Here is a 15,736-nt window from a genome sequence, read left to right as displayed (position 1 = left end):
AAGCTCCTATCCTGAGGCTACTCAGGAGCCCACCAAAAGTCACCTCATTAGAACAAAAGATCCTCCTATAACCCAGGAAATATCAAGAGATTTAGGAGGTCTGTGTCAGGAATCAGGATCAAAGACCAAATGCCAAAAGTGAAGATTCTCCTAGCACCCCTATCTGCAAGGGTTTTAGCGGCTTAAAGTCAGGAACTGGGGCATATATATATATATCCAATGTAACTGTATTTGGAGATAGGGCTTTTTGGAATTGTTTTTTGATGTTCTCATACAAACTATTCAAGCAAGATGGAATATCTGCTATTACACATATAAAAGGCTACTGGAACAAAATAAAGACTTTCTACCATACTTGGCGGATTATAATGCTAGCCTGGCAGGACTTACTAACAATGAATAATTACCTGCAAAAGATGTTAATTGGCTGCTTAAGAAGAAACCAAATTGATGTGTCCTGAGAGGGCAAGCATTTCTCACATGGAATCCAGCATTAAGATCCTCCTGTCCTTTAAATTCAAGGGAGATTTTGGAAATCATAAGCACATAATGAAAACTGAGAAGGAGGTTAAAATATTGGAAGTGATTTTTTTTTCTTAAAACCAAATCTGTGTTCCTCTGCCACATTTTTAGATCCAAAGCTTAAAACATTAAATGTGTTTGTATAAATTACATATATATATATACTTATTTCACACTTAAGAAACAAAAATTTATTGTCTCACAGTTCTGGAGGCTAGAAGTCTGAGATCAAGGTGTTGGCAGGGTTGGTTCCTTATGAGGCCTCTCTCCTTGGTTTGCAGATGGCTGTCTCCAATACCAGTCATATGAGGCCATCCTTATGACCTCATTTAACCTTAGCTCCTAAAAGGCCCTACTTCCAAATACAGTTACATTGGGAGTTAGGGCTTCAACATATAAATTTTAGGGGCACACAATTCAGTCCATAACACCAAGTGATGTTCTAAGAGCTTTACAGTAATTATTTAATCTTCACAACAATCCTAGGAAATAGGTACTCTTGTCATTTCCATTTGTTTAGAGGAAAAAACTAACCCACCAAGAGGCTAAGCAATTTGCCTTACGTTATACAGTATGTCATTGGAATAACTGGTAAAGCCAGTATTGGATAGGAGGAATATGTGCTCTTAACCATTACAATATACTAAGAAGTAGAAAGTTTTGGGAGCTTGTGTTCAAAAGGGGGCAATTGTCCTGGACTCAGACGAATCTAAGGTTTCAGAACTTCTTTTGGCTTAGAGGGTGGTGGTGCACATAAAGCACCTCAGATGTGAAGGAAGACCCTAGCCCAGCACCACTTTTCCTAAAAGGGCTCACTCAGGCACAAGCCCTACATCCTACCTCAGAGGCAATGCACTACTTCCCCTATCACCTGGCGAGTTAGATACCAGCCCATACCCAAGTGTTGAAACATGGCTCCCTAATATCCAAGGAGTCACCTAAGTAAGATGTCCTCTACTTTCTGTGGTCTAAGATGCTACTTATCAGCCTTTTTGATTATTGTAGTAGCCGGATCATTGTCTCGTCTACTCCATTTTTATCTGTTAGCTTCCAGGCCAGCTGCTGTTCTGCGCTAATCTCCCCTCTTGGCTTTTGTCAGAGATTCATTCAATCATTCAATACATATTTATTGAACCACTACTATGTACTTGACACTGTTTGAGGAGTTAGGTATCTATCAGTGAATAAAATGGTCAAAAATCCCTGCCTTCAAATAACTTGCATTCTAGTGCCTTTTACTGAGAATTCTCCCATTGCTATTTGATTGGGCCAGAGGTCAGACCAGCGCATAGTAATTGGGATCAGGAGACCAAGTGAAAGTCCAGTTGCAAATATTTGATATACATTATGTATAAAAATATTTAGAAAAAATATTTAGAAGGATACACATTACATGGAGTAAAACTGGTAGTGAGGGCAGGTATGAGGGGACTTTTATAACTTCTTTAAGGTTTGTTTTTAAATCAATAAACATGTGTTACTTTTTTTGAGACACAGTCTCCCTCTGTTGCTCAGGCTGGAGCATAGTGCAGCATCAATTCCTGGGCCAATTGATCCTTCCACCTTGTTTTTCCAAAATACTGGGATTACAGGCGTGAGCCACTGCATCCAGAAAAGAGCCTCTCTTATATCGAGACAAGAAAGAAAAAGAAAAGAGCAGATACAGATTATGTTTGACACAGAGTGAAGCAAATCTGATCAAATGAAGAAAAAGCTTTGATCAAAGTTCTGAGGAAAAAGCATAGAGTGAGGAGGTGAGGAAGAAAGACTTGAGTTCAAATCTTAACTTCATGACTCCCGGCTAAAACCTGTGCCCAGTTACTTAAACTTTCTTATCTCCAAATGAGATTAACAATCTTGTACAATTGTTGAGGCACTTAAATGTAATAATGTGTGTACAGTGTTCAGCAATCATTCTCAACAAACGTGGCTTGTTTTCTCTGTTAGCCCTTTCCCTGGCCTCCTGGACAGAAGTTTGTAAGAGTGTAATTCAAGAGCAGTTATTTAACAGCTCAGCATAGTCAGTCTTGCTGTTGCTTTGGCTCTGACCTTGGCACCCAAAAGCCCCAGTGCATGAGTCCACATCATAAATTTACATTTCCAGGTTACTGGTACAATATCCTGTAAATCATTCTCCTCTCTGGGACCAGGTTTCTACCCATGCACCTGCCCTTCCAGGGCTAAGTTTCTTACTTGGAACCTCATTCACTCCTGTGGCTAGATTACCTATCACTTCCCTGTGATGGCACTTTCAGATATCTGCTGCTGAAATTCTAAAATTCTGCCCATACAGCTATGACCCAATTCGACAAAAGAATTTGTGGCCATACTCCCAAGTTCAGAGGCCAAGCATTCATCTAATTGTGTGGGTCTATGTTTCTTGCATACTGAACTTGCAAATACTTCAGAATATAACTGAGATTACTGATGCTCTTGGCATCAGATTTTGGTGGCCACTCTAACCACACTGATTAAGAAAATACATATTTTGTAGTGAGAAGAGGTATTGTTAACTGTTTGCTCTATTGTAGATCCAACTCATTTTCCAGTGAGACTCCCTGAGACAGTGTAAATCCTACAAATGATACTGTCCTTTCCTTTGTAGTCCAGCCTTTGCCTTGGTTGTGAGCTCAAATCTTCAATACCACTTTGGTTTTGACTTTTCTTTGGATGGCTAAATAGCTGAGTACCTTTTCCAGCATTATTCTATACATCCCTGAACTTGAGCAGTGATTCTGTGAACACATAGGTTACTATCCTAAACAATAAGCCTAACAACCTAGTATACACACTAAACATGTCACTTGAATGTATTGATATCTGAATATACACTTTAAAATATAAATACGTATCCTAAAAATCAAAGTCCTCAAGGGCTTTAAATTTGGAAACTTTGTCAATTACTTAAAGTACAAATATATATTTATATTATTACAAGAGTAAATGATGCGGTGATTAATGATTATAAAAGCTGTTAATGCACCAAGACAATTTCTAAGGACTTTCAAATATTAAATACAAAAGGTTATAGAGTTATGATTCATATCAATGTTAAAAGAAAATGTTGGTAGAAAACTTTAAGAATAGTGTGTCAATTTCGAGTCAAGAGATGTTTACAAAAATTTCAAAAATAGTATCAGACAGAATAGTAGAGATTAGATTTTATCATCATCATAGTTATAATCTTTGCAGAACTTAGAATTCATAGCATCAAAATAATCTTTAAGAATTGTATTTTAAATTTTGTTATTTAACTTCATTTATATTATGAAGTTTTTGAAGAAAAAAATTCCTTTTGAGAATCTTTCACTTCTGTGAGGAAGAATTAAAAGTAGAATATTAATTTGATCAACTGAGATTTTGGAATTGTTTTTTCATGTTCTCATACAAACTATTCAAGCAAGATGGAATATCTGCTATTACATATGCTATTACATATTTTGCTGGAACAAAATAAAGACTTTTTACCATACTTGGTAGATTACAATGCTAGCCTGGCAGGACTTACTAACAATGAATGATTACCTGCAAAAGATGTTAATTGGCTGCTTAAGAAGAAACCAAATTGATGTGTCCTGAGAGGGCAAGCATTTCTCACATGGAACCCAGCATTAAGATCCTCCTGTCCTTTAAATTCAAGGGAGATTTTGGAAATCATAAGCACATAATGAAAACTGAGGAGGAGGTTAAAATATTGGAAGTGATTTTTTTTTCTTAAAACCAAATTTGTGTTCCTCTGCCACATTTTTAGATCCAAAGCTTAAAACGTTAACTGTGTTTGTATAAAAGAAGTAGTTCATGAAAAAATATTAAATGTGGGCCGGGCAAGGTGTCACACCTGTAATCGCAGCACTTTGCGATGCCGAGGCAGGCGGATCACAAGGTGAAGAGATTGAGACCATCCTGGCCAACATGGTGAAACCTCGATCTACTAAAAATACAAAAATTAGCTGGGCGTGGTGACCACGCCTATAGTTCCAGCTACTCAGGAGGCTGAGGCAGGAGAATCGCTTGAACCCGGGAGGTGGATGTTGCAGTGAGCCAAGATTGCACCACTGCACTCCAGCCTGGTGATAGAGCGAGACTCCATCTCAAATAAATAAATAAATATACACATGTGAAAGCAACGATCTTTTCTAATTTTACTTTTTATTGTGAAATTTTAAAAACATACATAAAAGCAGAGTGAGAGCAGTATTATAAGCCCTCTTGTACCCGTCTCCTAGTATTTATAATTATTAGCATTTTGTCATTCTTCTTTCATCTAGCCTCCATCCATTAATTTTAATCTTAATTATTTTTTCTGGAATTTTTAAAATAAAATTCTAGATAACAGTTTCACCTATATGAATGTCCACATGAATTTCTAAAAAACAAGGGATTTTTAGAAAACATAGCCCCATACAGTTATCACACTAAACAAAAATTTCTAAAGGCCTTAAATATTTAGTCTGTTCAATTTTCTCCAATTGCTTTAAAATGTCTTTATGTTTCAGTTATTAGTTTGTTCAGTTGTTTACTAGTTTGTTCAAGCCAGAATCCAAAGAAAATCCACATACTGTATTTGTTTCATGTGTTTTTTAAGTCTCTTTTAATCAATAATATTTCGCCTTCCCTTTCTAGTTTTTTTTTTAGTGTCATTAATCTATTGAAGAAACTGGGTCATTTGACTTTCAGAAATTTCCACCTTCTGAATTTCCCTGATGGCATATGCATAGTGAAGGGCACAACAATCTTAAGACCTTTTCTGAAAATAATCAGAAACACCTTCTTGAAGCAGTACACAAAACTTTGTATCATAGGCTTTTCTTTAAATACATATCAAAAGTATTGGCTGGGCATGGTGGCTCACGCATGTAATCCATGTAATGGCAGCACTTTAGGAGGCTGAGGCAGGCGGGCGGGTCACCTGCGGTCAAGAGTTCAAGACCAGCCTGGCCAACATGGAGAAACCACGTCTCTACTAATAATACAAAAATTAGCCCAGTGTGCATGGTGGCATGGGCCTGTAATCCCAGCTATCCGGAGGTAGAGGTTGCAGTGAGCCAAGATCGTGCCACTGCACTCCAGACTGGGGGACAGAGTCAAACTGTGTCTGTAAATAAATAAATAAATAAATAAATAAATAAATAAATAAAGTATAATCAGGAAGGACTATCTTGTCTGGCCTCACATGCATGATTGTGTCAGCTTCCAGAGATCACCTGAAGCAAGGTCCTGGGTATAAGATTTCTGCTACATCCTCCTCTCAACCTCTACACGTTGCCATGCTCCAGAGATCCATCTCAGCTCCTTTTATCCCTCTGTCTACATTTACTCCTTAGGTAATCTAATCTAGTCCTGTGGCTTTAAGTATCATCTAGTGTATGCTGACTGCTTGAAAAATTCATAACTTCAGCCCTACCATCACTCCTGAATTCTAAGCTTTTATATCCAACTATTCATTTTAAAGCCTTGCTTGGACATCTCACAGATATTTCCAACATAAAATTTGTGAAATGCCTACCACAGAATCATTGTACCCCTGCACCCTAATATGCTCCCACATCAATCTTCTCCAAATCCAGCAAATAATACATCTTTTAACCTGTTACTTAGATGCCAAATCTTGAACTTCTTAACTTCTTTCTCCTTAGTCCCACATCTAATCCATTAGTATACCTTGTCAGTTCTACTTACAAAAGATAGTCTGGCTGTGTTTAAATCTCCTTCAATCCTATTATCACCACACTGGTCCATGCAATACTATTTTTCTCAGCCTCCTGGATTTCTCCAATGGAATATCTGTTATTTTCGCTTTTATAGGCATTCAACCATAATTGTTCACTCTTGTTTGGTTGAAATTCATTTTCCTTAGTTTGAGCAATGTGTAAGACAACTCAAAGAATAGAAAACAAAGATGTAGTAGAGTGGATTAACAAAGCTGAAAATGATTTAAAATGATAACAAAATAGACAAACCTTTGGTAAAATTAATCAGACAAAATTGTAGAGGGCAGAACCTTAGAAAAATGAGGAAAAAAAATGTTGATAAAGCTATAAATACAAAGGACCTGAAAAAGTAAGAGAATAATAAAAATAAAAAGTTTGTGCTACTACATAGGAAAATGTAGACATTATGAACAATTTCCTAGGAAACTATAACAACTAATTAGACTCAAGAGAAAATAGAAAATATGGATACGTTTATTGAAAATCATACAATGGGATACTACTTCACACCTAATGAGATATAAATAATCAAAGAGTCAGATAATAACAAGTGTTGGAGATGAAGTGGAGAAATTAGAACCTTTATAGATTACTGTTTAGGAATGTAAAATGGTACAGCTGCTTTGAAAGACAGTTTGGCAATTCTTAAAACTGTTAAACACAGGCCAGGCCTGGTGGCTCACGCCTATATTCCCAGCACTTTGGGAGGCTGAGGCAGGTGGATCGCTTGATGCCAGGAGTTCCAAGTGGCCAGACCAGCGTGGCCAACATGGTGAAACCCCGTTTCTACTAAAAATACAAAAATCATCCAGGCATGGTGGTTCACACCTGTAATCCCAGCTACTTGGGGGGCTGAGGCACAAGAATTGCTTGAACGCAGGAGGCGGAGTTTGCAGTGAGCCGAGATTGCGCCACTACACTCCAGCATGGGTGACAGAGCAAGACTCTGTCTCAAAAAAAAAAAAAAAAAAAAAAAAATTGCTAGACATACAGCTGCCGTAAGACCCAGAAATTTCATTTCTAAGTATAACCACAAGAGAAGTGAAAGTGTATGTCCACACAGAAGCTTGTATATGAATGTTTATGTCGCATTATTCATAAAGGCCAAAAAGTAGGAACAACCCAAATGTCCATCGATGTCAATGGATCAAAATTGCGGTATACCCATACAATAAAATATTATTGTTAATAAAAAGAAGTGAAGTACTGATGCTCGCTATAACATGAACGAACCTTGAATACATTAAAGCTAAGTAAAAGAAGTCAGTCACAAGAGACCACGTTATATGATTCAATTTGTAAGAAATGTCCAGAATAGACAAATCCAGAGACAATTAATGACATATTAGTGGTTGCCTGGGGCTGGTGAGGGGATAAAGCATGAGTGGTAATGACCAAAAGGTATGGAATTTTTTTGGCACCATGAAAATGATCTAAAATTGACTGTGGTGATGGTTGTACAATTCTGTGCTAAATGCACTAAATATACTAAAAAAGTACTAAAAAATCACTGAATGATACACTTTAAATGGGCAAATTATATGGTATGTGAATTATATCTTAATAACAACTGTTACCAAAAAAATCAGATGTCATTTTTTGCTTTTAATACTCCCATAGCTTCTCATTTTATTTATAGTAGACTCTAAACATCTTGCCTCGTTCTTGCTAATCTCTCATCTTTCTGTCTTGCACCCTATACTCCAGTCAGACTAGCCTTCTTTCTGCTTGTAGAACCTCCCAAATGTGTTACTACTATAGTATCTTGGAATTAGCCTTTTCTTCTTCTAGAATGTTCTTATCATGTGACTTCTCTGGTTGTCTGCTATCACACAATTTCACCTTTTAAACTCCCAGCACCTCCTTTAGTTTGAGGAAATCCTCATTTCTGGCCCTCCCTTCCAATCTTTCAAATATGTCTTTTGAATTCCAATTTGTGATCAACCAAGTTTTCTACATATTTCTACTGGCGGGACTTCCTGAAAAAAATGTCCTCGTAGAGCCTGGACTCTCCAAGCAAATTTTACATTTTCTTGAGGCTTTCTCTCTCTGTAGACATTAAGTTGTACACAAGATTTTACAACTTGTTTCTTCTGTTATAGTTGGAATTTAAACACAAGTTACAAACAAGTTATTGGCTTTTAGTGAAATAATTTGAAAGGCTTATGAGTGGGCACCTAGCTCAGGAATGCTAGCATGGTCCCTTTTGAGAAAAGGCATGGTTCTATCTAGCCCCATAAGAAGCAGGTCCCCTAACCCTCATTCCAAAGGCAGCCTTGCCTAATGGACATGCATTCTGCTGTTGCTCCAATTTTCGGTGCTTCCAGTTGAAGTTGCTTCTCCACCTTTGGACTGGTTGATGTAGCATCTTGGGAAACCACAAACTGCAGGGGACACTTAACCTTTAGTCTTCTGCCTGGAGTAGGGAGAGCTGTAACATTTGCTGTGCTTTTAAACTAAAGCCCCTTCCTTTTGCTTCTCTACTTTCTGGGCCTAGGAGCATGCAACATAAACTTGCTTTCAATCATATCTTGTGATTCTGATTCTGAATGTGCTCAGAGTACAAATGATTGCTCTAGCAATGGGGAAACCAGTCTTTAATCAGATGAAAGTTGTATTTCACTATCCCTTATCAGGTACCCTTCGCCTCCGTTGTAACTGAAGTCTGGTAGATTCATTTTGAGGTAATTTTTGTATGTGGTTTGAGGTGGGGGTCCCACTCCATTCTTTTGTAGATGGCTGATCAGTGGTTCCCAGGACCATGTGTTGAAAAGACTATTCTTTCTCCATTGTATTCTTGGCACTCTTGTCAAAAGTCTTTTGAAAATAGACACATGGTTTTATTTCTAAACTTTCAATTCTATTCCATTTCAATTCTATTCCATTTATGCCAGTACCACACTGTCTTGATTACTGTTACTTCATTATAAGTGTCGAAATCAGGAAGTGTGTGTCCTCCACCTTTCCACTTCTTTTTCAATATTGTTTTGGCTATTCTGGGTTGTTTCTTTATATGTATAGCTTTTCTTTTTGTGTACATATAAAAAATGCACTTTTTTTCCTGTTATGCTGCTTAAATGTCTTATATTTTTGTTGGAATTTATTTTCCCTACTGTACTCTACTGATGATTGCTGTTTATGGGAAAGCCATTATTTTTTTCACTGATTTTTAAATAGTACCAAGGCAACTCTTTACTGCTAGCAGTTGTTTCATTAATTCTCTGTTAGGCAGTTTTTATTATATGCAAATAATGGTCTTTTGTGTCCTTTCCTTTTCTATAGCTACTATTTCTTTTCTTGCCTTTTAGTATTGGCAAATATTGAATAATGGTGGTGATAGTGGCAGCCTTGTGTAACCCTGGCTTGAGTGGGGATGCCTCTATCTTTTCACCATTAAGCGTGATGGATACATCATTGAACTGCATCTTTAAAGGATGCAGGAACAATTCAGATAAAGTGAGAGGAGGAATTATGAGGCTTTTGGGGTCATTTGGGAGGGGGCATTCCTGTCAGAAGGAGCAGCATGAGCAAAAACTTTAGGTTAAGGGACATTGTGTGGATGTGTGTAGAAAACAGTAAGTAATTAGGTATTGTTGTATCATAAATTAAAAAGCAGAAAACAGGAAGAGAAGAGACTGAAGAGTTGGCAAGGGCCAATCCTAAAGGGCCTTGATTACATTACGAAGTTTGGGTTTATTTTTATTTTTCCAGATGGAGTCTCGCTTTGTCACCCAGGCTGGAGTGCAGTGGTGTGATCTTGGCTCACTGCAACCTCCACCTCCTGGGTTCAAGCAATTCTCCTGCCTCAGCCTCCCGAATAGCTGGGATTACAGGCACGCACCACCACGCTTGGCTAATTTTTGTATTTTTAGTAGGGACAAGGTTTCCCCATGTTGGCCAGGCTGGTCTCAAACTCTTGACCTCAGGTGATCTACCTGCCTCAGCCTCCCAAAGTGCTGGGATCACAGGCGTGAGCCACTGCCCCCGGCCTGGATTTTATTCTTTATATTTTGGATAACTATGAAAAGATTTCAAGTAGAGAGGTAATATTGTCACTGAGGGACAACATCACAGATAGTTTCTTTGTTAAAAGAATTTTGATTATTTTCATGGCTGCAACATGTTCAATTCAGATAATGAATCATTTGTAGTTCCTGAAACACACCAAGCTCTCTGGTACTTCTTTGACCTTGAGGACACCCCTTTTGTCAGAAATGCCCCCATACCCACTCCAGGCCAGATAAAACACGAATATGGGTCTTTTGCACCAACTACTGTCACAGCAGGCTGAATCCTAATTATCTACTGCCACTCTTCTGAGTTCTTTGAGGGCAGGAACGATACCATTTATTTCTGAAACCTATTGGGGTGAATAATGGCATAAATGAATAAACAAATGAGCAAATGAAGTGTGTTGGCAGGGACAGTAATGCAGAGGAGCTTAGAGAGATAAGGTCACAAAGACGGTTAATCACAGAGTTAGTTAAAAATCTGATGCCTCAGGTCTCTCTCTGCTCTTTTCCTGTGCCTTAAAGTTGCTGAAGTTTACAAAGGTGTTTTATAGCTTGTGCAGTCCTGATGCATGGAAAAGCTTTATTTTGTTGTTTGACCCAGACTTCCTAGGCCCCGCCCCCTCAACAGAGGTAAGCTATGGAAATTTTAACCTCCCGGTGGGGCTTGCACTTCTTTTCACCCACTGTTCACTGCTGAAAGCCTGAGTAGCTGTGGGCCATCTTTCCGGAGAAACTAGGAAAAGAAATGTGTGGAAGGCAGCAAGCCGACGATGTAAGAAAAAGTGTTGTAACTTAAGCCTCCAAGTTCAATGATGATCTTGGTAAAATGAGTTTGAGTTATTTTGTGTTTTGTCTCTGTCACTCTGTCGCCCGGGCTGGAATGCAGTGGTGCCATCTCGGCTCACTGCAAACTCCACCCCCCGGGTTCAAGCCATTCTCCTGCCTCAGCCTCCAGAGTAGCTAGGATTACATGGGACTGCCACCATGCCCGGCTAATTTTTGTATTTTTAGTAGAGACGGGATTTCACTATGTTGGCCAGGCTGGTCTCAAACTCCTGACCTCAGGTGATCCACCCGCCTTGGCCTCTCAAAGTGTTGGGATTACAGGCGTGAGCCACCGCGCCCGGCCGAGTTTGAGATCTTTTGACCCCACTGTTTTGATTCTGTGTTTAAGCATACAAACATTTAAATCTATTCTAAATTAACACGAAAGTACATCTGTCAACAAAGTGTTTGCCAGAAAAAACGTCGTTAAATAAATTTAATATTTTTATTGACTTTCTGCTCATAGTGGTTAATTCTGCCAATTTTTTTTCCGTATTTAGTTTACTGATACTGTAGGGACCAATGTTTCAGTGATGACAAGCATTTTTCATATCAAAATTGACTTTTGTATCTACATTGTGTACTGTCTTCCATGGTCTTAATCTCTGCCAGGCTCAGTTTTCTTGGGTCAATGTTTTGCAAGATCCAAATTTTATCACTTTTCCTTCTTTCATAATTTTTTAGTTAAATACAAATACACTGTCAGTTTTAGTCATTATCAATTACTCTGTCTTGTTTTCCTACCAAATTTAATTTTCCCAAGTTAGTTTGGAGTTTTCAATGTTACTGATACAATCTGATCTTCCAGTAAGTCCTGTGTGCAGTTATAGCTGTTGCCAGTTTTATTATGCTGGTTCTTTCTTCTACTAACCTTTCTATGAATTGGGTATAAGATAAATAGTTCGTGTTTACATCTGGAAGCAAAAAGCAAAGACCATTAGTGGACAAATGTGAATCTGGGCACTTGGCTGGTTCAAAATAACAGAATCAAAACATCATGCCTATGGCAAGCTTGTTGACTTTTTTAGGATCAGAAATCTTTGCTTTGTAAATGTGACAGTCTTATGATTCTTACATTTTCTTTAATCTCCATTTTGTTTTCTCTTAAATTTATTAAAACTTCTCTGAGAAGGTAAGTTTCCTCAGACCTTCCAAGGGTTTTCCAGCTAGTGGTCTCCCTCATCAAGTTCTACTCTATTGAATTCCTTCGGGGTTGGATTTTGTGTATAACAATAATTTTACTCTTTCTGAACGCCCTTTTAAAACGTCACACTAGGCCGGGCGCGGTGGCTCACGCCTGTAATCCCAGCACTTTGGGAGGCGGAGGCGGGCGGATCACAAGGTCAGGAGATCGAGACCATCCTGGCTAACATGGTGAAACCCCGTCTCTACTAAAAATACACAAAATTAGCCGGGCGAGGTGGTTGGCGCCTGTAGTCCCAGCTACTCGGGAGGCTGAGGCAGGAGAAAGGCATGAACCCGGGAGGCGGAGCTTGCAGTGAGCCGAGATCGCGCCACTGCACTCCAGCCTGGGCGACGACGAGACTCCGTCTCAAAAAAAAAAAAGTCACACTGAGATCCACTAGAAGAGTAAGGATAACATTGGGCCATTAGGCTTATTTTTATAATTCATCCCAGACATGCCAAGTGAGAATTAAAAAAAAATTACTCATTTCTATTTTCCTTTCTCAAAAACACATTACAAAAAGATTGTAAAACAAAGTCTTGAGGGATTGATTAGTCAAGACATGGGGTGAAACTCTAGGAATCCAGTGGAATCAGGGCAACCCAAACCTCCTTTGTAGACGAGCATTTGCTATTTAGAGTGCTTAAAATATCAGAAGACTAGAGAGAGGAAAGAACAGATCTTCACCACATGCCTGTGACTTATTCTTCCACCCTGCACTAATCTTACAATGTGGGCTGCGGTTGGTCTAAAGCTTAAATCAACAAGTACTGTAAAGGTTTTAGAACAGTGCAGACCACACAGTAAGGTGCTCAGCAGGTACTGGCTGAATACTGTAATAGTCCCTGTAGACAAAAGCCACAAACCCTGTCCCTAAGTAGCTCCTTTTGGTTGGAGTGACTGACAAGCAACAATTACTTCACAGTGCTTATTAATGGCTGAGATAGGGGTTAGCTCAAGTGTCTGTGGAAGCAGACCAGTGGGTCTGAAACTTTTTTTGTCTCTGGACCTCTACACAATATTTGTTACCACAAATAATGTATTTATGAAAAGTATATTTTCCAAATTAATAAAAGGGTGATATTTAAAATTTTCGCAAATTTCCTCAATGTCTGGCTTAATAGAAGATGGCTGGATTCTCTTATCTGTTTCTGCATTGAATCGGCTGCTATATGCTGTTTTGGCTGAAGGGTGGGAAGAAAATTTGGCCTTAGACACATGCTCCTGGCAAAGGAATGGAGGCTCTTCTGAAAGGTCTTGGCGACCCCTCAGGGTAACCTGGGACCATATTCTGAAGACTGCTTACTGGATACCAAGAATGTTTCTTGGAGGTAGCAATTTGAGTCCTGAGGTAGACCAGCCATGTAGGGTGAGGGTAACAGAGGTAGTTAATGGTAAGGCTGCTGTGCCGAGCCAGCACAGATATTTGGGCAGAGGGCTCATCTACTCCATCCTATTCTACCATTCTTGAACTCACAGTCAATTAATAAAAAGTATATGGGGTTGGGGAGCTGCGCATCAATATTATATTAACTGTGAAGCCTTAGTGCTTATTACGGTAGAGAAAAAGCGCTCCTCTGATTCGCCCCTCCCGGCGGCCCGGAGGTGTGAGCTAGAAGCCCGCAGGCGGTGCCGCGTCCTCCGAAGACAGGGAGGGGTGCGGCAACGCCGGGAAGTGCTGCAGCCCGGGGCCCCACGGAGGCGCGGCGCTCGAGGCCCCACAGTGCGCAGGCGCGGCAGCGACGCAGGCCGCGGCCCCCGGAACGGTAAACAGTGGGGTCACGTGACACGGACCCTCTCCAGCTCCCGCGCCGCCGCCGCACGCCGATGGCTGCGGGGTCTCGCGCCGTCGTACGGTCCCCACGCGGCAAGCGACCTTCGGGCTCAGGGCGGCGGCGGCTGCAACGAGGATTAGGAGGGCGGCGCGGAAGCCAGGAATAGTGTCGTCAGCAGCAGCCATTCGGTCCCAGGAGGAAAAGAGGCTGTGGCAGCGACGCCGACGTCCTGCGCGTACCCCCTCTCCGCGGCACCCACCGGGCCCCCTCCTTCTCCTCTTCGGCGGCGGCAGCGTCCACCATCTTCCTCTTGCTGCCAGTGGTAGCGCTCGTCTGGCGGAGCTGGGTGAGTTGCGGCTGTGGCCGCGGCCAGGGAGACGGGCAATCTTCCCCTCCCCCATCCCCTTCCACACGCACAGCGCCTCCGCGGGCCTCTCCGCCCCTCCCTCGGCGGGCTCTCCGCGCTTTTCTCCCGCGCAGCCGAGAGATCGCCTCTCGGGCCTCTTGCGCAACGTCCTCGGCCTACCTGGGCCGCGCCTCTGCCGCCTGTGGACCATTTGGACCGCGGGCTGGGGAGGGAGTCGCAGCGACGCGGTCGCCGGGCGGAGGGTCGGGACCGCGGCCTCTCTCCCGACCACTGGTACCCAGCCGTCTGCCGCGAGGGTGCCCCGCCGCCGCTGAGGCGCGGGCGCGCAGGCCCGAGGCACGGCGGGCGCTGCCTGGAAGGCCCGGCTCGCAGGCCCCCAGATCCGGCCCGTAGGGCCTCTTCCCTCTCAGGGAGCCCCAGCATGGAGCTTTGGGCCTCGGTTTCGGGAAACTGGGACTGGCCCTGGCTGCTAGGCTGCTCCCTGCTGCTGGTTTTTGGAGATGAGAGTTACTGTTCCATTTATCCTCCAGTTACCGCGCGCTTTTGTGCCCGGGACTCAAAACTGTCGACTCCTTTTGCTTAGTTTGAAATGGGAAGCCTAGACTCTTGCCTTCCGATAATACATCTAATTTAATGAACCACTTGTCGATACGTACGTGTTAATGGTGCTAAATAACTGATCACCTGACACGGGGGGCGGGGGCGGTGCGGAGAGTAGAAAGGAAGAGAATGTTGATACCGCGCACGGAGTCCTGTGTCCCTCCTTTCCCTTAGGATGTGTTGCCGGGTTAGGTGACCTTTTTCCATCTTTGGGCTTTTAAATGCCAATTCCTAGAGACTTTAGATTGGGGTGGTTATTAGTGCTTTCCAGTAGTCACGCGTAGAATATGTTCATGGATTAATGTTAAGTGGCAACACTGCTTTAATATTCTAGTCCTAATCTGTATTACATGTAGAGATAATTTAAAAAGAATAATCGATTATTGAGCCTTCTCTAAATACTAACTTTACTATCTTATTTTAAGCTGAATTTAAAAACCAATACAGTAAACTCTATAGGGAGTACTTAAACAGTACGTTGTTGTATTTAGTCACTATTTTGGGGTCGAACTTGTCTTCCCTTTGTCAAAATGATTGTTTAAGACCTAACAACTACGCCTCAATTATTCATTTTTTGATTCCTGAATGAAATGTTTGGAACTGTGAAAATATTTGTAGAAAAAGATGTATGTTTGTGATAGAGCGACATGTTGAGTCAAAGCACCAGAAACTTTTCTATTGTAGCATACTTATGTTTTTGAATTTATAGCTCCCTTCCACAGCACAGAAAGGTGTTG

General features: G+C 41.1%; 1 protein-coding gene across 4 annotated transcripts in view; it reads left to right on the top strand.

Moving 5' to 3' along the window:
- The first annotated feature begins 14,050 nt into the window (after positions 1–14,050).
- PHF3 (PHD finger protein 3) overlaps positions 14,051–15,736 on the top strand; it is a 78,978-nt gene continuing 77,292 nt past the window's right edge. For 3 of the 4 annotated variants that reach the window (XM_032154379.2, XM_032154370.2, XM_032154350.2), the window contains exon 1: positions 14,051–14,378. The gene's annotated coding sequence lies outside the window, so the exon portion shown is untranslated. Of the gene's footprint in view, positions 14,379–14,708; positions 15,052–15,736 lie in introns of those variants that run through there. The other variant, XM_032154360.2, reaches the window with a different exon arrangement.

The sequence above is a fragment of the Hylobates moloch genome, unplaced genomic scaffold (genome assembly GCF_009828535.3).
Source record: "Hylobates moloch isolate HMO894 unplaced genomic scaffold, HMol_V3 SCAFFOLD_2, whole genome shotgun sequence".
Lineage (NCBI taxonomy): Eukaryota > Metazoa > Chordata > Mammalia > Primates > Hylobatidae > Hylobates > Hylobates moloch.
This window is presented reverse-complemented; position numbering and strand designations above follow the sequence as displayed.